Below are 22,337 nucleotides of genomic sequence, written 5' to 3'. Positions count from 1 at the left end.
ATCCAGATCTCCCAGTTGGGAGGAAGATGCTCGGTACGTGAGCCATCACCCGCTACCTTCCAAGGTATACATCAACGGGAACCTGGAATCAGAAATGGAGCTGAATTCAAACCCAGGTACTCAGATATCATTTCTGCTGATGCACCAAACACTTACCCTGTGTTCTAAATAACTAAAACACATGAGAAAATGATTATATAAAGCTTTGATTTTTAAAATTGCATTGAAATGCCTGAAAAGAGAGGATACAAAAAGATCTTCTCCATCTGTTTTGTCCCTAAAGAAAGTCATGATTACAGAGGAGAAACGCATAGCTAGCTAGACCCATGGGTATGAGGAGAGACTGTATGTACTGGTTTAATTTAAAAATGTCAATGTAAGTACGATAAATAAATTTTGGAAACATTTTGGGGCTGGTCTCCCATATGGGCACTGGTTCATGTCCTGGTTTCCCCACTTCCAATTCAGCTAACTGCTGATGGCCTGGGAAAAGAAGGGGAAGATGGCCCAAGTTCTTGGGGCCCTGACACCCTTGTGGGAGACCTGGAAGAAACTCCTGGCTCCTGGCTTCCGGCTCTGGCTTCGGTTTTGCCCAGTGCTGGACGTAGCAGTAATCTGGGGAATGAACCAGTGGATGGGACATCTTTGCCTCTCTCTCTCTCTCCCATCTCTGTAACTCTTACTTTCAAATGAATATATAAAAATCTTTTTAAAAAAAACTTGGAGACATTTAACATGGCATTTCCACTTATCAAAAGTGTTGGAGAATTCTCTGAAATGTGCTTTGTATTTCGTTATTTCTTGTTGATACATCCTTTCTCTTTGAGACATTCCTTCTAAGCAGAATGCTTCTTCAGAGCTAAAGAAAGCATTTGAAAGCCTTACAGAGGGTTGGCACTGTGGCTCACTTGGTTAATGCTCCGCCTGCAGTGTCAGCATCGCATATGGGTGCCGGTTCTAGTCCCGGCCACTCCTCTTCCAGTCCAGCTGTCTGCTGTGGCCTGGGAGTGCAGTGGAGGATGGCTCAAGTACTTGGGCCCCTGCACCCGCATGGGAGACCAGGAAGAAGCACCTGGCTCCTGGCTTCGGATCAGCACAGCATGCTGGCCGTAGCAGCCATTTGGGGGTTGAACCAACAGAAGGAAGACCTTTCTCTCTGTCTGTAACTCTACCTGTAAAATAAAAAAAAATAAAAAAAAATAAAAACCTTACAAAGACACTGTTCAGCAAGCCTCTCTCTCCCTGCTGGAGGTGGGCTGGAGATCTATGAGTGATTTTTTAGAATAAAACATCAGGGGAGTGAAGTTCACTCTTTTGAAGCAAATGACCTTTGTGAAAAAAATTTGTATTATCTCAAATTGCCAGAACCACCCCATAGCCACCCATTTCTCGTGTTAACCAGTTACCAAGGCCCTGGTGATGACTTTTTCAAGGTGGCATGGCGGGGACTTCCTCAGTGACTCTAAAAGTCTAGAAAGGCGATTGACTGAGTTAACACTGGCCATATCATCTTACATTTTTTCAATCAAAATCACTCTTGAGATGATGCTCAAGGCCTTTCTTTTTTAAGTAACAGCAGAGTGTGGAGGGCTTAGCTTTAGGCTAGGTCCTGAGCAATCTTGCTTTTCTTTCTGACTTGATATTGAAGTGAAGTCTTGGACTCAATGAAATCCTGCTGTCTCAATCATTTCTTCAGATAAAGAAACGTCTTTTGCTGAGGCTTCTCTCTGCACGTGGTTCTCTCAACAACATCCACAGAGACTGAAGAGACACAGATGACAACAAGAAAAGAGATTCTTGGAGGAAACCAAGGAAACACAGGTGCTTCTACCCATTTTCATAACTGACCAGTTTGTGAAATTGCGTAGGCTGAAAAGGAAGCCATGAGCGGTAAGGTGTGCAGCGTCCCTTGCCTTCTGGTCTCCACGGGCCACCACGGGAATTTTGGAATTGGACCAACAACAGGTGGTTACAATCCACCCCCACTAAGTGTGTGTTCACAGAGTACACAGTGGGAGATCAGGTAACACTGGGGAAGCTGGGAGGAGCACTGTCTCCCGAGGATTTTAGCTTCCCATCAGGAGAGCTAAAGTGGCTATAAGAAAAATGCCATGTGTGTGGAGAGCATGAGGGAAGGTCATATATCTCAGAAAGGAATATTGTTTACAAGGAGTGTTAATAGGTTTCAGGGGAAATGTTAATTTTTTTCCCCTGGATGAAATAGCTACTGTAAGTTTTTAATGGTTAATCATTCATTCCTGAATTTTTATATTAAGCATTTCATATTACTTTATTGACTTAACTTTTGTGCTCTTCTTCATTTTGACAGTAAAGAATGACCAGGCAATACTCTTTGAAAATTGGAGACCATTTGCAGCTGCTCTCTGTTGAGGAAAGTGAATAATAGGGTGCCCTCAAGGAATTTCAAAGGTATCACTCAACAGAAACTTTTGTGTCTGAAGAAAACTGGATCATTTTATCATGGTAGGCATACTGATATGTTTGCTTTAATAAAATGCCATATTTCTGCCTTTAATCTCTTGTCAACCCACTATGAAAGGGCCCCAAAGTGCATGCGTGCAGCACATGTAAACACTTGTGGTTTTGAGGTTACCACAGAACACACTAATAAAGCATGTAATTTGTGTTTTGTGCACAGACTGTAATAATATTGAGTGGTAGAAGGAAGCTAGAAAAGGATTGTCTCCAACTTTAGCCAAGCAAGTCAAGTTGATTGTAGCGCTCTACACACAGGTGCCTGTGTATACATGTAGGAATGTCGAAGTTGTATTCAAACAGATCAGGAGTCACCATATAAAAACGAGGCAGGATGTAAATTCATTTCACACACAGAGGGCATCGTATCAAGTGTCTGGATGCTTCTCCTTAAAGCTAATCAATCAGGAAGGTTGACAATATTGTCAACCTTAACAGGATGTCAATTGAGTGAATTCAAGTAGATTAAAACAAATCATAAGAGTAATTACTTTTATAAACTTGGTGAACGTTATTCCCCATAGCCCCTGACAGAAAAGGGCATAGGAGGGGCTTTGACCTCTTTTTATTTGGGATGACAAGATGTGGAAAGTTGAATCACTTCTAAGGGATCTTCCAAGTGTTCACTCTCAGACTGCAACTCCTGCCATGCTTATCTGAGTAACCATTTCAACCATTTACGTAACATATTTACAGGTAGGGATTCTTCCATTGTACCTTAGTCATCTTTACTTGCTCATTTCTTTCTTCGCAAGATACCTTGCTCACAATAAATCATCAATACTCATAATTTGAGTGGGAAGTCCTTGACTCTCTGAAAGAAATGATACCCTTACTGATTATGTGTCAGTTTCTTTTTTCTTTTTTAAATGCAATATTCTGTAAGTTGGCATTGAAACCACGCTTTCCTCAAACAAAACCATGTTCAGTGGAGAAATACCTGTTCCCAGAGAAATCGGTGTTAGGTATCCAGAACAAGTTTATTCCCCAAAGCTGTAGGCACTCTTCTTGGGAAGCAATTGACAATTCTCTATGCTTTTATTCTTTTTCTTAAAGTATATTTATTTATTTGAAAGTCAGAGTTAGAGAGGGAGAGGGGGAAAAAGACAGAGAAGGAGGGAAGGAGGGGGGGAAGGAGGGAGGGAGGGAGGGAGGGAGAGAGAGAGAGAGAGGGAGAGAGAGAGAATCTTCCATTTGCTGTTTCACTCCCCAGGTGGCTCCAATGGCCAGGGTTTGAATCAGGCCAAATCCAGGAGTCAGGAGCTTCTTCCGGGTCTCCCACATGGATGGCAGGGACCTATGCACTTGGGTGATCTGCTTTTTGGACCTGGATCAGAAGTGGAGCAGCCAGGACTGCTGGAGTTACAGGCAGCAACTTTAGCCACTATACACAATGCCACCCCCCTTTCAAAGAGACTTATTTGTTTATTTGAAAGAGTTATGGGGGAGGGGGACAGAGAGAGAGAGAGAGAGAAAGGAGAGAGAGGAGAGAGAGAGAGAGAAAGAAAGAGAGAGAGAATGGTTTTATTCTTAAAATGAAACTATGTATATCATGCCGGCTCCGCAGCTCACTAGGCTAATCCTCTGCCTAGCGGCGCCGGCACACCAGGTTCTAGTCCCGGTCAGGGTGCCGGATTCTGTCCCGGTTGCCCCTCTTCCAGGCCAGCTCTCTGCTGTGGCCAGGGAGTGCAGTGGAGGATGGCCCAAGTGCTTGGGCCCTGCACCCCATGGGAGACCAGGAGAAGTGCCTGGCTCCTGCCATCGGATCAACACAGTGTGCCGGCTGCGGTGGCCATTGGAGGGTGAACCAATGGCAAAGGAAGACCTTTCTCTCTGTCTCTCTCTCTCTCACTGTCCACTCTGCCTGTCAAAAAAAAAATATATATATATGTATATCAGTTTTCAATGTGAAGATAGATCTTTTGTGGTACATACCTGTTAAATCTAAGAGCTAAATGAACGAGTACTTTGGGTCACCTGTGGGGAGCAACTCGGACTAGACTGTTACTGGAATTAAGACTTATTCTATGCATCTGCTCTCCCACAATATGGCGCTGGGAGAGAAGGAAACAGCTTCTACTCAGCTGCCTCTCGCCAACTTGAGTGATGACCTGCAGGAGCTGAACCTGCTCCTGATTGGAGGAGAGCAGTGTACTCGGCGTGTGGGTAGCAGAGTTGGGATTGGTGGAAGAGGACTATAAAGGAGGAGAGAGACAACATGCACCAGGAACATCTAGCTGAAGGAACACCTGTGCAGCCCCCGAGAGAGCCGGCCGGCGGTGTGCCACTCCCCCGCGGAAGTGGGGAAAGTGGCAGGGGGCACCGCCCTTCCATGGAGGTGGAAGGGTCGGTAGCCAATCCTGGAAGAACCAGCAGCAAACCCGGGGAGGGCCGAGCAGACAAAAGAACAGCGCAGGGTCCTGTGTCGTTCCTCCACGAAGAAGGGGAGCGACATCACCTTTAAGCGATAAACTTTGCTTTCATTTGGATGTATATTTGCCTATCTAATCAACCACCTCCAATTGTCCATGATCTCAGTGACAGGTCAAACTCTTTGTTAAGAGATACATAAACAACAGTGTTTGTCTGAAGGAGACCCCATTTGAAGAGAAATCAGATGGCATCCAGATAAGCAAGGCTGATTCAACCTAGAAAGAAATTTTCTACGATGCACTAAGCCAGCTTCCTGGACATAGGAGAAGGAACTGTGAACTTCGTGCCATTCCATCATTTCTGTGAGTTGAAATGATCTACCATATAATCATTGGCTTAGAAAATGAAAACACACAGAAAGGAGAAGTGAGATAAAGGGAGGGAGACAAAGAAAAAAATAAGAAAGAAAATGACCAGAAAGCCATATTATTCTGCTGTTTCTCTTGTGTATGTTGACTGACAATATTTTGTTTGTAGTAACAGAGATATTGGGGTCAAAGTTCACAAAAAGCCAGAACATTTTCAGATTAAAAGTTAGAATTTTAATTTTCAGTTGACAGTTTCTGTTTGAAAGATTTTTAGATTGGCATGTTATATAATAGATATGAAAAAGTAAAGCTTGGTTATTTAAGTAGCTAAGTTAAAACAAGCTTAATTGGTGACTCTTCGCCTTAGCAGCCTTTTATTTTTCGATTTCCTGAATCTACATGGGTGCCAAATCATCTTTCATGAAGTGCCTGTAAGTGGAGTCAATTTCTTTTAAAATACACACGTGTGTGCGTGCACACAGACCATGCTGTGGGTGGGGAGGGAGCAAACAGAAAAGACTCAGAGTCAAAACAAAGTGAGCTTCCAGGGTCATGTTTAATCTGAAACTTTGTGAGGCTGCGCAGGTTCACGGATATCAAACTTACTTTATTGTAACGTGATAATCAAAACAGTTGTTGAAAGATTTTAGATACAGATCAGATTCAGCTCTGAATAATGACAAAAATGAATCTATCTAGACTGCTACATATAAACTATACTGTAAATTTTAAATATTTAAAATTAAATAAGCATCCACTAGTAACTCTTTTCAGGATTTTCGCCTTTTAAATGAAATTTGTGTACAAACAGATTAAAATTCCTATTTGAAGTGGTAAATGTAAAGTAATTCTACGATTATTACACAACCATGCTTGATATTAAAACACAGGCATGAATATAACAGGACACAAATGTAAGAGGTGTAACAAGTCGGTTTTTTCCTCAATAGGGATTGAAGAAAAGACAATATTTCTTTTTCTTAGTTAATTGTCCCAGAGCTCACATGTATTCCTTTATGTTGAGGTCTAAAATTAAGGAATAAAAGGCAGAACTAAACAGGATGCAACAAATTCAGATTCCAAGGTGTTGGGGACTCTTTATGCTTTTTTTTTTGTAAGCATTGATCTTTTAAAGTAATTTTGGAATTCAATATTCTAGTGCCAAAACTTCCCATGATTTAAGTTTTAGTAGATGTGAAATATCTAGATGTAGATTCAGTTACAGCTGGGCTAGAGTTTGTCAAATGTGACCTCTTAAAGAAAATTATTATCCATATCTATTAGACTGATAATTTACATTGGTTCCACCTTGGTAGCTACTTTTCATATTTAAAATAATCAATAGCTCTGAGTGAACATTAAAAATAAATTCTGAATCCAATCTTTCAACCTAGCTAGTTCAAATTATTTGTAAATTCAAAGACAAAACCTTCTAAATTCTGAATAAATTCACATTCATTCTACGTAATTGCTCCACAGAATAATGAAAGAATGAATGAACCTCCACGCATCTAGTGGGAACTGCTCATGCATGAAATAATCATTTACTCTGAATGAACCTTTAAGAAAATCATTCTAAGGGCTGGTGATCGGGGAGTAAACAAGACATTAAATTTCTTGCCCTTTGGGAGTTTACATTCTGATGATTAAACTTCGTCAAACACAGTTAATTCATTTCCAAGTAAACACCAACGCAATTGGGAAAATAATTCTTCTCATTCTCTTTTTCTGACTCCAGTGGTTTCCCTTTTCCACCACCAGGAACAAGCTGTGAAGGCCTACGGACTGGTGTCTGTGCAGGTGCAGCTATCTCACGGTGGACGTGGGGCCTGCAGGGCACGTGCGGGTCTCGCTGCACAGGTGCCCTACTCCCCCGGCGGGCGTGTGCTGCTGCTCTAACCAGTGCGCTAGCTCGTGCGCTATTATCAGAAAGTATCTAAGCTTTCAATTCCGGAAAGCTGGCTTGTACTAGGAAAGCGAAGCCAAAGTAGAAAACGTGCATCCCTTGTTTCCCCCAGAAAGGTGAACAACTCCCCACACGTAATGCCCACCTGTACGCACGTGACTGGGAGAGACTGAGGGTTTCCTTGAGAGGAGATGGAAGCAACCATGTAGAAAGGGGAGAACCCCATTTTTTCTGCAGCATATATCACTGTTTGCGTTTTCTGATGTAATAGTAGCCAGGATTCTGGCTGCCGCTTGAAGTCCTGTTTGATTTTTCTCCCGAGGCAATTCTGCGCTCACGTTCCGTTTCCTGTTAGAGCTCTCACTGCCTTGCATCCTTCACCCTGGGGAGGCGCCCAGGCTGTAGCGGGGCTCTACAAATGTGGAGCAGATGGAGGAGCAGCCATGCCGGCAAGAGCTATCGCCTGACAAAGCGGGGCTTCAGGATCGGAGAAACCGCGGCACGGATGAACCCACTGCGGTGGGAAAGGTGTGTTTGGAGACAGGAGAACGGAATTTTGAATCTTTGATTGATGAAACCTCAGCCTCATTGCTAAGTCCTGGTAGTGCCAGCAAGCTCCCTTTAGCTATCCTATCCGCTAGACATGGTTTCAAGTGCTTTGTTTATTAATTCTTACAGTTCTCCAAGGTAAGAACTATAAACATTCCCATTGCACCAGAGAGAAAACTGAGGTACAAAGCAAAGCAGTAAGTTGCCTGTGGTCACACAAAGGCTTGACAGATCCAGAAACTATGAAATGGGAAATTTTTTTTTTATTTTTATTTATTTATTTATTTATTTATTTATTTATTTATTTATTTTGACAGGCAGAGTGGACAGTGAGAGAGAGAGAGACAGAGAGAAAGGTCTTCCTTTGCAGTTGGTTCACCCTCCAATGGCCGCCGCGGCCGGCGCACAGCGCTGATCCGATGGCAGGAGCCAGGTGCTTCTCCTGGTCTTCCATGGGGTGCAGGGCCCAAGCACCTGGGCCATCCTCCACTGCACTCCTGGACCACAGCAGAGAGCTGGCCTGGAAGAGGGGCAACTGGGACAGAATCCGGCGCCCCGACCGGGACTAGAACCCGGTGTGCCGGCACCATCTGCTAGGTGGAGGATTAGCCTAGTGAGCCGCGGCGCCGGAAAAATTGTCTCCCTCTTTGCAGTGCTCACATTGCTGTAAAAGCTGTATGTGAAACACTCAGTAAACGCATGATTCATATGGATTGGTCAAGGAGTTAGGTTAGGTTCCCGAGCTAGAGGTCCCACCTCCCTTGCCCCCATGTACTCTCACCTGTATCTACCACCTGTCAATCAGACTGTGTAACCACTCTCCTTCTGGAAGTGCGTAAGAGGCCTGGAGAGCTCTGGGCCATCTCTCTCGGCTGTGTGCACTCTGGCTTGTGCTCTCCATCTCATAGTATGGAGCTCCCCATTTACTCTTTTTGGTCCACTCTCCCTTAAAAAAGCCCTCACGTTCCTGGTATTCTTCTCACTCTCTAAAAAATCCTAAACCTTATCATCCTATATGTCTTGTTTGAGTTGGTGTTTAGAATTCTCTAAGTAAATGGCAAGAACCCGAAATATTAAATTTTGACTTAGTTAAGCCCATCACATAAATGGGGACCATGAAGGGACTTTAAAGGCAGCAGCAAGATAAGTGGGTTTCCAACGGTTTAAGTCCTGAAAATTTTCTGTCTTCTAGCCTCTCTTCTCTCAGATTTCCTGGTTTGGAAAAGTCAGCTAAAATGCAAATGTTAATATATTTTATGTTCCTAATTTTGGTCGTTTCAGGGGAGCAAAGCTAACACAAAATTTTAGCATTTATGGAATTAAGGAGAAAAAGTGAAAAAAAAAAGGGGCCAGTTTATGAATGTTTTCTGATATTTAAATTCTTCCAAGTTGTTTGTGACATGTTTTTAAGGATAATTTATGTATTTGGGAAAGTTAAAATTTAAATCTTTTAGTTGTATGGAAGGATTTCATGGTTATCGACAATTGGTTTGCCTCAGGTTTTGATTTAAAAAATCAGGCATTCCGGAGCAACTTTTAATTTGCCGGATTTGGGTGGTACAAACTGGAGAAAAAACCACTTCTGTTGCCTAGTAACCGCATGTTTTGGGAAGTGGAAGTTCGAACATGGTGGAGGGTCCATCTCCTCTGGCGAAGGGTGGGATTTCCATCCTAAAATGGCAGTTTCCGGGAAAAAAAATAAACAAGTGGTTGTCAAGTGGGAGGATACCATGAGGACTTCTGTCCTTACTGGAAGATGGGCAACAGACTCCACCCCCAAGATAGCGAACCCCTGTGGCTGCCCACACGGTGCACACCTAGTTAGTACAGTGACTTTTTATTTTTCTATTTTAGTCTGTTATTTTCATGGCCATGCACCGGATGGCAGAATTCATGTAATTGGATTCCTGGTCTTTTTTTATTTTAGCTGTTTATTTTTTTATTTCATGGCTCTGTGCTGGTCACCTCTTGAATTCTCTGGTTGGTTATTTTTTTGTTTATTTTTGTTTTTCATGATTTTAGCTTTGCACCAGTTCCCTTATATTTTAGTTTGTTATGTTATGGCTTCATGCCACCTCCCTTAGGTTCCGATATTATTTGTTTTGTTTTGTTTTTAATCTGTTATCCTATTTGGCTCCACACCAGTCAATTTTTAATTTTTTTTATCTTTTTTGGCTATGCATCAGAATTTGTTGGCCCCCTGGGATTTGGTACCCCTCACCCCCCTGCCAGGAGTGGTATGGCAGTCGAATGGTGCTTTTCAGACTAAGCAGTGTTCTTCTTATTACTTTTTATCCTTAAAAATTATTTTAGCTTCACACTGGTTCTCTGTGGCCTCTTGGGAGTTGGTGTGCATGGCAGGCAGTTTTCTCTGTGGCTTCTTGGGATGATGTGTCCCAGACCAGGTAGTTGTCTCTTTGTTTTTGTATGGTATTCTGGCTTTATGCTGGTTTTAAAAAAGGGAGGAAAAATTGGGAGCCCCATCAGTGCACTGGCTAAAATAATAGACCCCATTTTGCATACAAATGGAGACTCTAGGGTGTCAAAATTATAGCTAATGCGATGTATCCGAGTCATATGCTTAAGGATAATAAGGCTCTTTGAGAGCCATGTTTATTATTATTTTCTCTTGTCCTACAGAGAGACTGTTCAACTCTATGGCTCCACATCCATTCCTATGGACTTACTTCTAAGGGCACAGTTTGAAAACTTGCCATGGGATCCCACGTCCCCATGAGCTGGATGGTAAAAGTAGCATTTTAAAGTGATTAATGATAATATAGATAGGGTCAAAGAGGAGGGGATGCATCAACATGGGAAGCAGTCCATACAGCAGAGTCATAGGTTGGCAGTTGCCATAAATAACACTCACTGGACTCAGAGACAGCCCATAAGGCATTCTAGTCTGGCTGAAAAGCCCACAAGAACATTTTATGGAAAAGTCAGGACACTGGTGCAAAATATGTCCCTACATGAAGGAAATCTGTGACTGAGACCCCAGTGGAAAAAGTGGTCATCAAAGAAAGACGTACTCGTCTCTCAAGGAAAGAACTTCCACTTTGCTCACAGCCTTGTCTGAAAACTAATGGGATTTGTGGATTCAGAAGTCTTCTACGGCCTAGGCATCTCATGTCAAGAGCCTCAGGTGATTACTGACATCACACATAAGAGTGTTAATTGCAGCAGTCACAGTGTACTAACTTCCCATGCAAGTCCTCTATCCTCAAAGAATCGTATTATTAGAGTTAATGGTAAAACTTGGTCTTGCTACCGGTGAATGGCAGGGTTCCTGTCTTCGCGCAAGAAAGAATTCAGGCATGAGACAGAAAGTAGTGGAAAGTAAAATAGCAAGGTTTATTAGGGAAGGACACCCCTAAGAACGGATGGGCACCTCTCCAGACAGAACCTGAGAGAGAGTGCCCAGTTGCTTGGACTGGGGGAAGAGTGAGGTCACATGGTTGAGTGGAGAGATTACACTCAGGCAGGCCAGGCAGGCGGCTCAGCAGAGAGGCAGAGGGCTGAGCGCACAGTCTGGTGTCTGGTTGAGGCCCGGGGAGGGGGGGGGGGTTTAAGGGATGGGTCTTTGTCTTCTCATCTCTGTTCCTCTTGGAACAAAGGACTTCTTGGATGTAAATAGAAAAGCTCCTATCTGAGTTTTCCCCCTGAAGTTATCAGACAGGAGGAAGCCTGGCTGGCAGCGCCCTGGTTAGAGGAAGGGTGAGCAAGACCCCCTGGAGGATGGAGGATCAGGAGGATATTTGAAATGCAGATATCAGGCAGAAGGGGCGGGGACCCCCACCTGGCAGGTTATCAGGTAGAAGGAGCAGGGCAGGATGCAAATACTGGGCTGCCCCTGAAACATTACCGGGATGACTTTGAGATGCATATGCTGGACCTTAATGTCTCCCTAGGCCTTTGTCACACACACATAAGCTCATATCTGACTTCCTATCTAACTGTCTCAGAGATTTACTTTGTTTTAATGTGTTACATAGAGGATATTATGTCTTACAAGTTTTATTCATGTCTAAGTGACCAACTCCATTGCTTGTAAGAGATTTGTTATTATTCTTAAGTACTTCCTTACAGTTAATTCAGTTTCTCAGACATGGACTCTTGGACCTGTGTCTCCCTGTAATACTCCTGTCTTGCCTGTTTTAACATCAAATGGAGAGTACAGAATGGCTCAAAGTCTCAGGACTATGAAGGAGGCAGCTGTTCCCCGTGCATCCTATTGTGTGCTAAATCCTTGCCTAAAGAATGTTTTCTTCTGCATCCATTAAACCCAGAATCTGGGAAAGCGAGGATAGAGTTTCCCCAATGAAAGCTCAAATTTCTAAATAGGAGGTAGATTACCTGGGATTATCCCAGGTAAAGCCTGCTCTTTCAGGAAAGAGAAAGGAAGCTATTTGATGGAAGTAGCTACATGAAGGAAGACATTAGAAAGGCAAATTGTGTTATAGTGGACCTTATCCAGGTAATAGAAGCTCAAGCATTGCCAAGTAATACTTCAGCTCAAAAGGCTGAATTTACTGCATTAACTAGAGCCTTGCAATTAGGAAAATGTCAGCGAGTTAATATATATGCAGACTCCAAATATGCTTTCCTTGTGTTACACGCACATGCAGCAATTTGGAAAGAAAGATGCTTATGGACTGCAAAGAATTCCCATTAAATATGGAAAGGAGATCTGAGCTCTGCTTCAGTCAGTGCCCAGTGCCGGAACCTTTGGAAGCAGCTGGCATCAGAAGGCGGAGAGCTATGTTAGCAAGGGAAATGTGCGTGCGGACAAGGAGGCGAAAATAGCTGCTGACAGGATGTTCTGGCCACAGCTCTGCTACCTCAGCCTGCAGTGATGGCTAAAGTGTCTCGCTCTACTGAGATCTGATGGATCCAACAAGGTTATACTAAAGATGCTAGCAGGCGGTGGACTTTTGATCATAAGGTTATGCTTCCAATGGCTTCTCAGTGGCCAATTATTAAGGAAATGCATAACTCTACCCATCTGGGAAGAGGAGCTTTAATGCAATTCGTCTCTCCAGTGTTGAAGGGAAAGGACTAGGTGATGTCCTATGAATTTCTTACCATCTTCATGCTCTTCTTGGAACCCTCAGTCATCGGGTGAATTTGAAAAGGGATATTCATGGTCTTAAAAATATTCTAGCTAAGCTTGGCCAAGAGATCTAAGAAATGTGGCTTAAACTGTTGCCTATTGCTCTTCTCAGGATGAGAATAGCACCCAAGACTGCCTTAAGGGTTCGTCCGTATGAGATGCTCTATGGAAGGCCTTCCTTCACCTCTGACATCCTCTTTGATTCAGAAGTTCAAGATCAGATAAAGTATATTATCGATTTAGGCCAGATACAAAAGGCTGTGATAGAGTATGGTAATAAAGTTCTCCCAGTGCCAGATCCTAAGACTGATGAACAGCCTATTTCCCCAGGAGACTCAGTTTTATTAAAAACTTGGAAGGAAGGGTCCCCTTCAGACCAGCTGCAGCCTAAATGGAAGGATCCCTACCAGGTGCTGCTGAGTACACCCACCTCGGTGAAATTACAGGACCCCCCAAGCTGGGTGCATTTGTCAAGGATTAAATTTCCACCTCTTGAGTCTTCGTAGGTGAACTCGAAAGATAACGTCTGCTCTTCAAAAAGCAAAAAGATAAGTAAAGCTTTTGCTTTCGTTTTATCAAGACTACTGCACTTTAAGGCATACATGCTATACCCAATTTTTTTATTCTCTCTGGGAAATTTTATTGGCAGAAAAACTCCTTAGTGGGTTCTTCTATTATAATACTAGGAGATTGTGCTGAGCCACATGAAGCTGATGTTAAAAACCTGACCATTGCTTTAGGCAATCTGGGTTATGCTTCAGGCCAACTTGTACAGCAAGTACTTATGTCTGTGGACACTCTGTGCAAAGTAGTTATGGACAACTGGCAGGCCTTGGAATATATATTAGTAAAACAGGGAGGAACATGTGCAGTGATTGATGGAGTCTACCACCTTCCCTCAAACAGTAGTATGTTCACTGAAAGACACATTAAAAATCTCTATGCTCAGGCTAGATGGTTTATAATCTGCATAAGGAGAGTCTATCACCACCCACTATCTGAGAGTCTATTGAATATGTTATTTGCATCTTAAAGGGCACTCCAATTGCATTTTTTTTCCAGTTTTGCTCATGTTGATTGACAAACTTCTGTGTTTTGGAATTCAACAATTTGTGAGATTAGTGATGACCATGTGGGGGACACAGCCATTAGTGGTGACTGAAAATTCCCCAGCTGGTGAAATGGACTCATTAGGTGAGATAGGAAGAGACTTCTGGACCCCAGACAGGCAGGGCCTGCATCCATGATCAGCAGGAAGCAGATACAGAAGATGTGATGGGTCTATGCCATTAAGCATCTTGTCAAGATTAAGGGTCAGGAATCTCTGAGGGGGGATGATATGGGACTGGTCATGGACTTGGTTAGGTTCCTGAACTGGAGGTCACACCCGTGTTACCACCACGGACTCTCACCTGTTTCCACCACCTGTCAATCACACTGTGTAACCACTCCCCTTCTGGAAGTGAATAAGAGGCCTGGAGAGCACTGACCCCATCTCTCTCTTGCCTGCCCCACTCTTGCCTATGTGCACTCTCACCTGTGTTCTCTGTCTAAAGGTTTGGAGCTCCCCATTTACTGTTCTTGGCCCACTCTCCCTAATGAAGCCCTCACGTTCCTGTGTATTTTTCTCACTCTCTAAAAAATCCTAAACCTCATCATGCTGCATGTCTTGTTTGAGCCAGTGCTTAGAATTCTTCTCTAAGTAAATGGCAAGAACCAGAAATATTAAATTTTGGCTTAGTTTAACCCAGAACAGCAGGGACAATGAAGATAAAATTTTACGTTTTGCATCAAAATTCCATGGAGAGTTAGATGGGCAAGGGACAGTTCTCAAGACAGAGTTGGAGCCACACTGGCCTGCAGACCCCTTGCTTGGCCCTGTTAATATTTTGCCTGCAGTCCTGCATGCTGCTCCGGGTCTGTCTCATGTTCCTGTCTGCTCCTGACATGCTTACAGCTGGAAGGACAACGTGGACTGTTGGGGAGCACGCTAAGGGAGGGGTGGAACTTGGGTTTGCCTGTTGCTTTGACATCAGTGGGAGGAAACCACAGAGAGTCGTGGGTGTGTGGCACATCCTGGGTGTTTTTCTGCAGGGTTTATATTGGCCCTGCCCCCTTCGTCTGCAGCAAGGGTTCTGGGAGCACTTGCCAGGGCTTCAAGAGGTGACTGTTTGGTGTGCTTGTGAGTTAGGAACTAGCAAGAACATTTTAGCTGTTTTTCACAGCTGAAAAATAAACCTCTTCTGAATATTTCGGAAATAAAATATGAAGACTTATTCAGAGAATCCTATTATTAAATTATTCTCTTTCTTTTGAAAAAAAGATTTATGTGTTATTTTTGAAAGGTAAAGTCACAGAGAGAGAAGGAGAGACAGAGAGAAAGATCTTGCATCTGCTGGTCCACTCCCCAGACAGCCACACAGCTAGAGCTGGGTCAAGCTGAAGGCAGAAGTCTGCGACTTTGTCCAGGTCTCCCACATGGATCGCAGGGGCCTAAGTCCTTGGGCCATCTTCTGCTGCCTTTCCAGGTACATAAGCAGGGAGCTGGACTGGAAACGGAGAAGCCGGACTTGAACTGGTGCTCATGTGGGAGGCTAGCATAGCAGGTGGTGGTGTAACCTGCTGTGCCACAATGGTGGTTACGAACATTTTAACCAATTGTATCTCCTGCTAAAATTTCATAGACCAAAGATTCACTAAACACACTTCCAACTTTACAGACTCCTAGTGCCAAGGAAGAAGTAGTCATCTTTCAAACAAAAACTCAACAACATGAAATATAATATTTATATATCTTGACCACTATCATATTTCACTTTATCACCTGCTGAAATCATGATGATTCTATTGATTAGTGCAGTTAAAATGTGTTAGAGTAATTACCATTACATGTGGATGGTGCTTTTAAGACTAAATTGGAATTTATTTATTTCCTTGGGCAATCTCAATTGCTAAGAACAGATAAATAATTTTTCTCTTTAGAGGATACTAATAAGATCTTTTCTGGCAAAATGCACATTTATTACAAACTACCTTCTCTAATCTTTCCCTAGAGAGAGAAATGGGAAACTATAAAAGATGTTTCTGGTCTTTTACTTTGAATCAGTGGTTAACTGTTGAATATCTCAACCCGGTTTCTTTTGAGCACAAGATTTGCTTTTTTTTTTAATCACTCTACATAATGTAGGAAATACAGAGCAAAGTATGGATTCTTGCTTATAACCACATTTTCTAACTTTTTCTTTTTTAAATTTTGTTTCTTCTCATTCAACCCAGTAATAACCAACAACTAACAGTAAAAAATATTGAGATAAGAAAATTCCTTCTTTGTGAAAGTGGTAAAAAAATTTAGCCTCCACAAAAGCCTCAACTATCAACTAAGATGTTAATATGAGGAGACTTTGGAAGTTTATGGAAAATGAAATGAAAAGATAAGTTTATTTTGGTGCAAAATATTTTTGAAATCCATGTCTATGGGGTCTTAAAAACTTTATGGAAATGCATATTAGAAAAAAACTTTGCATGGATTTCAAAATTGTTTGCACCAGAATGAACTTATCTATTCATTTTGGGTTTCCATAAACTTTCTGAGATATCCTCATACAAATTGTGGTACAGAACCAGTAGCAATCATTGGTACAGGCAGATGAGTCAGGCACACCCCCAATTGTGAAGACCTGTGGGAGGGTTTAGGCCTTCATAGTGAGTTTTTGAAGACCTCACTTAAGGACTCAGAGGCATTTGAAAATCATGATTTATTAGGTTAACAGAAATTTTCAGAGATCTGCCACAAGGTACCAAGGAAGAATGCTGACCTTGGAGACAACAATAGAGTCAGTTTAACTGTCATCAGGTGGGAGAGACAGGTGTCTCCAGGAATCCCGAGTGCAGTGCTTGTCACACATCATGGCAGCTTTCTGGAGAGGAAGAGAGAAGTGATAACTCTCTGAGATCGTGCGGAAAACTCTGGTTTTGGGGCTAGAGGTGCAATGGGCTAACTATGCAACACTGAAAGTTGTGAAGAGATGGCAAGTGGAAATGCAGTAAAATCCTCAAGATAAAGCAACAAAACGCAAGTCTGTGTGGTGCACAGCAGCCTGCAAATGTCCTGTACACGTTTGCCCCAGATTCCAGAGCACAGATCTAGTGTGACATTATGACTTTGCAATGGATTTCTGTAAACACATCTTAAGTGTTTTCTTATATCTCCCACTGGAACTTTAGGCTACCCTTTTCCTATTGCATTTCTATAAAAACTAGAAGGTAGACTCTTATCTTTCACCAGGGAGCCTTTTAGGTATACAAATAATACTCATGGCCGTGTGTGTTTGATTTATTGCCAAGATCATGAGAGCATTCCAAATGGCCATGGTTTAAGTGTTGCCTATTTCCTGTTGGGACTATTATACTTTAAATACAATTCTTATTCTTTTTTTCCCTCTTCTTTGCCCATATAGGTAATCTCAAATTACACCATAAAGGTAACCAGCTGCAGAAGCAGAAGACAACCCCACACCCTGAGGAGTGTATTACCTGAAAAGCCAGATAGTACCTGGTCAGTCTCAGCTGAGCAAAGTATTTGGTTTGCTTTGCTTTGTGCCAGCCAGTGTTCTACTTTCATTTTCACAGCAGCCAGTCCTGTGACATTGAGGACACAGTGTGCTGAAATGCGAGAAGCTGTCTTGTAGTTATTATGTGTGTACAAGCCTGGTTTGCTTAATCACAAAACCGTGATGATGCCAAAAATTTGATAAAGCATCAGGAGATTGAAAAATCAGGTTTCGGGCATGTCTGTTTCTGCCAAGGCCTCCAATGCCATTGGAAGAGCCTGGTATAGATAGGTTAATCTGGAAATGCCTCTAGGCAAATTCAGTTCTTTTCTTAGTTTCTTTCCAGCACCAGGATCATTTTATACCCATGGATTATTTGTGCAATACTTTTCCTCAGTAAGTTAGTTAATGAAAGTAAAACCTCTAGAGAAACTACGCTTATATCTTGTTTCTATATTGATCCATTTAATATCTTTTCCCCTCCTTTTGGGGAACTTAATCTGGTGCGGCTAAAACAAAGCTCAGCTTTTGGGGAGGGACCGACGGTGTGTGGAGACTTGAACCTTCACTCGCCCCATCTCTGCTCCTTACAAATGGTGTGGGATGAGAAGAGGCAAGTTTTCTGACTCAGTTTCTCTACTTGCAGGACAGATCATTCTTGTGGCTTATGCATGCATTAGCTATGGATGAGCCAATGTATTTGTTAGTTTCTGCACTGGTCGCTTACACTCCCCAGTTCTCTCCTTAGTTCACTCATTCATTTTTCCTATGTGTACATTTTTTTTAACTTTTATTTAATGAATATAAATTTCCAAAGTACAGAATATAGATTACAATGGCTTCCCCCCCATAACGTCCCTCCCACCCGCAACCCTACATTTTGATTACAATTATGTGCCAGGTCCCATGTTAGATACTGGAGATACGGCATTCTGTTTGTTACAGAACTTACATTTTATCAGGGAGTATAGACAAACACAGAGAAAATAATAAAATGCTATATGCCTTTGTAGAAAAAGTGCAGTGGGGCTAGAGACCCTTTTTTCTGCCAAAGGCCATTTGGATTTTTATAAATATCATTCACAGGCCATACAAAACTATCAACTTAAAAATCACCCTGCTCTAGATTAATTGAATTCCAGGCCCCACCTGTGGTTGCCTTGGCAGGGCCAGAGCAAGTAAGTTCCCGGGCTTTATAGAAGCCATGGGCCGATCCCCTTGCCTGAATGAACACCCACACAGAGGTGAACAATTAAATGAGGTGCAGTTCAATGTTTATTAGTGGTCTGTGTTATTATTATGCTTTACTATAATATTTTGTTTAGTTTGCTCTATAAATTACTTGATATATGGAAACTATATCTTTGAAATTTTACTAAACTTTAGGTAAATCTCTTGTTTTATTCCAATATTTTTGTAAGTATACCTGCCATTCAAAACTATAAGCTATGTTTAAAATGAAATGGTAACTTTTAAAAAATGCAGTGCAGACAGAAACATCAACTCAAAATGTTATGGAACACATGAGCAGCCTATCTAATCCAGGAGAAGTCTTGGAGAGGAACATTTGAACAGAGTCTACAAGGTCAGTGAGAGTTAAATATACACAAAGCAGAGAAATGCCTCATGCTGAGGGCACAGATTACGCAAGAGTATAAAGGTGAGAAACCTCATTCAAGAAAGCACAGTTCAAAACAAATACAGAAAACCTGGATGGCGATTTGTATAAAGCATAAGGTGGTAAGAGATGAGGTTGAAGAGAACTCGAAACACCATGGCCGTACAGAGCTGAACTTGGAGTTGGTGCTTAATTGGGTCTAAGGTTTAGGTTGCTACCCCTGGCTGTAGTGCCTAGAATGGACTGGAGAAATTGGGTGCCTCCAGAGTGACCAGTACACATCTGTAAGTAAACACTATGTGTTTCAAAGCCTAAAGACATGAGAAATACTATCATTTCTACACAAGAGTGATTGGAAACGTATTTTTAGTCTGCTTAATGTACATCACCATTGTTTGGAGACATATATAATACAAAGGGACTTAAAAATTTGTGAAAATGAAATAAAAAGACAAGCTTATTTTGGCACAAAATATTTTGAAATATATGCACAGTTTGCTTTTTTAAAATAATAGATATTTCACCAACTTTTTGAAAACTTTTGAAAGCATGGATTTCAAAGGTTTTTTTTTTTTTTTTTTTTTTTGCACCAAAATAAACTTACCTTTTAATCTCATCATGAGCGTTTTGAGTACCCGCATAGGAACATTTATACCTTTAACATGACATCAAGCAAAGAGGATGCTCAAACGAGAAGCATACTTCCGTGGGCACATTTAGGTTTGTTAATCAGTTTATCACCAACATTATCTCACTGTAAGCATAGATGGTTCCAGGTGTGTTTGCCTCTTGGGTAAGATAGACTTCAGTGACACATACTACCTATTTGGTTATAGCTCCTCCTCCTTTCTTCCTGCGTATTTCAATAGATGGCTCCCTTGGAGAATGGTAGTTTTAGAAGCTCCACATTGAGAGGTAATTTTAGAAGCTCCACATTGAGAACAATTGGAGAGAGTTCTCTTAATTACCTTCTTTTTAAGTTGTTCTTTTTTCTGCCTCACATATGCCACGCATGTTCTTTAGTTTCAACATACAGTATATTGCGAATCATTAGGCATATGCTACAATTCATGTCCTCAAATCTGGTCGCAGTCACAGGCTATTTAGATTTACAGTGTTCTTCCTTGGTGGGGGCAGCTCAGGGCTTCATTCCCTTTCATCCTTGATGAATAAAGAAAGAGAAAACACAGTGATTGGAACTTTGAGACCTGGATACAATCGTCTTCCTTCCCTAGTGACTTTTTTTCCCACATCAGCCCGTGTTTGTGTTTTAGGATATTTTTTCCCTTGAGACACAGATGGAGACAACATGCAATCAGTAATACTAACATTTTAAAAATACAGATAAAATAGATTTAAATGAGAACCAGATAAACTTTCTTAGAATCTTTCTAGAATTTATCACAGAAGAATTTGTTCATTAACAATAAAACTTTTATTTAGGAAATACAGTTTCTATTTAAGAATTGCTATTGGGGCAGGTGCTTGGTGCAGTGGTTAACACACTGATTGGGATACTTGCATCCTCTATGGAGAGTGCCTGGTTTTAACTTCTGCCTGCACACCTGACTGCAGCTTCCCACTCAAGTGATAGCTCACATACTTGGATGTCTGCCACACATGTGGGAGACCTAGACTGGGCTCCTGGTCCCAGACATTTGGGAAGTGGATGAAAGTTTTCTCTCTCTCTCTCTCCCTCTCCCCCTCCCCTTGTCTCTTTGCCTCTCAAATGAAAATAAATAAATAAATAGCAATTCATAGTTTCTGACTTTATTGCAGGCCCTGTAGGTACTTCAGCAAAATCGGTTTTGTAATTTAGTGTCATATGAAATGGAAATGATAATCTTGAATTTGCTTGATTCTTTTATTTTATGAGCTGAAATAACCATATATGTATATATGTGCATGTACACACACACACACACACACACACATCTGAATTGCTTTCTAACCACTTAGTACAGATGACTTACAAAATTCTGAGGTGTAAAGTGGAAAAGTTAGAAGAATGACTCATTTACACTGCCAGAGGCCCTCAGTCCACAACACACAGGGCTGAAACTTTTGTTAAGATTTATTTGTATGCATTGGAAAGGTGGAGTGACAGAGAGAGAAAGAGAGCTTCCATTCGCTTGTTCACTCCCTAAATGGTCACAACAGCTGGGGATGGGCCAGTTGGAAACCAGGAGCCTGGAACTCCATCCAGGTCTTCCACATGGTGGCAGGGGCTCAAGTACTTGGGCCGTCTTCCACCTCCATCCCAGGCACCTTAGCAGGGAGCTGGATGGGAAGTGGAGCGTCTGGGTATCACACCGGTGCTCTGATACGGGATGCTGGCATTGTGGGCAACACTTTAACTTGCTGTGCCACAATGGCAGCCCTCTGGGTTGAAGACTTTTAAACAAAAGAGCACCTTTCAGGCATTTAAAATATTCTACTTGCTTGTGTAACATCAACATGTTATGCAGATAGCAGCTCATATTCAGTAGAAAACATCAGAATTATTTAGTTTAATCTTGCCACCTGGAAACATTACCTCTGTAACAGTCATGGTGCGAGGACATCCCATTTGTCTCAACATATCCAGTGACAGAAGATGTACTGTCTGCCTTGAATTTCAGATATATTTTCAGGCAAAATAATTTTTAGACAGTTCTTCCTTGCAATAATCCAGTCGCCTTTTGCTGCAATTTTCACCTGCTTGGTTTTGTTCTGCCCTTCAAGGGTCTGAGAGAATGAATCTAATCTGTCTTCTATCTGACACAGCTTCAACTATTTAGAGGCAGCTACTATATCTCCAGTCTTTTTCCATCTCCTGTTAAACATTATGAAAATTTCCACCTGTTACTCAGGATTTTGTTTGTCAAAGACCTTTGGAATCCAGGCATCCAGACTTGAGCACAAAGTCACTGAATTGTTCAGCTAAGGAATCACCAGTCACCAACTTGTGTGTGTGTGTGTGTGTGTACTGAGGATTTATCTATTTATCTGAAAGGCAGAGTTACAGAGAGGCAGAGGTAGAGAGAGAGAGAGAGAGAGAGGGAGAGAGAGAGAGAGATCTTCCATCCACTGGTTCACTCCACATTTGGCCACAATGGCCAGAGCTGGGCTGACCTGAAGCTGGGAGCCAGGAGCTTCTTCTGGGACTCCCTCGTGGGTGTAGGGGCCCAAGGACTTGGGCCACCTTCTCCTGCTTTCCCAGGCCACAATAGAGAGCTGGATCAGAAGTGGAACGGTGGAGTGGCTGGAACTATAACTGGTGCCCATAAGGGATGCTGGAACTGTAGGTAGTGGTTTACCTGCTATGCCACAGCGCTGGCCCCCATCTTTGTTTTTGAAATAACAGATAAGAAGTGTTTTTGTT

General features: G+C 42.1%; 1 long non-coding RNA gene across 2 annotated transcripts; it reads left to right on the top strand.

Annotated features, from left to right (window-relative positions):
- Positions 1-2,003: 2,003 nt before the first annotated feature.
- On the top strand, positions 2,004-13,329 carry LOC149126835 (uncharacterized). Of its 2 annotated transcripts, XR_016234309.1 has the most exons (5): positions 2,004-2,023; positions 2,330-2,484; positions 5,035-5,668; positions 6,999-7,671; positions 10,333-13,329. It is a non-coding gene; the product is annotated as an uncharacterized LOC149126835 (long non-coding RNA). The 2 variants fall into 2 exon arrangements; XR_016234310.1 differs by lacking the exons at positions 2,004-2,023; positions 2,330-2,484 and adding an exon at positions 3,035-3,192.
- The last annotated feature ends 9,008 nt before the right edge of the window (positions 13,330-22,337 follow it).

Source organism: Oryctolagus cuniculus, chromosome 5 (assembly GCF_051225735.1).
Source record: "Oryctolagus cuniculus isolate XC-2025 breed Fujian yellow rabbit chromosome 5, ASM5122573v1, whole genome shotgun sequence".
Classification (NCBI taxonomy): Eukaryota; Metazoa; Chordata; class Mammalia; order Lagomorpha; family Leporidae; genus Oryctolagus; species Oryctolagus cuniculus.
Note: the sequence above shows the minus strand (reverse complement) of the source record. Positions and strands in the feature narration are given on the sequence as shown.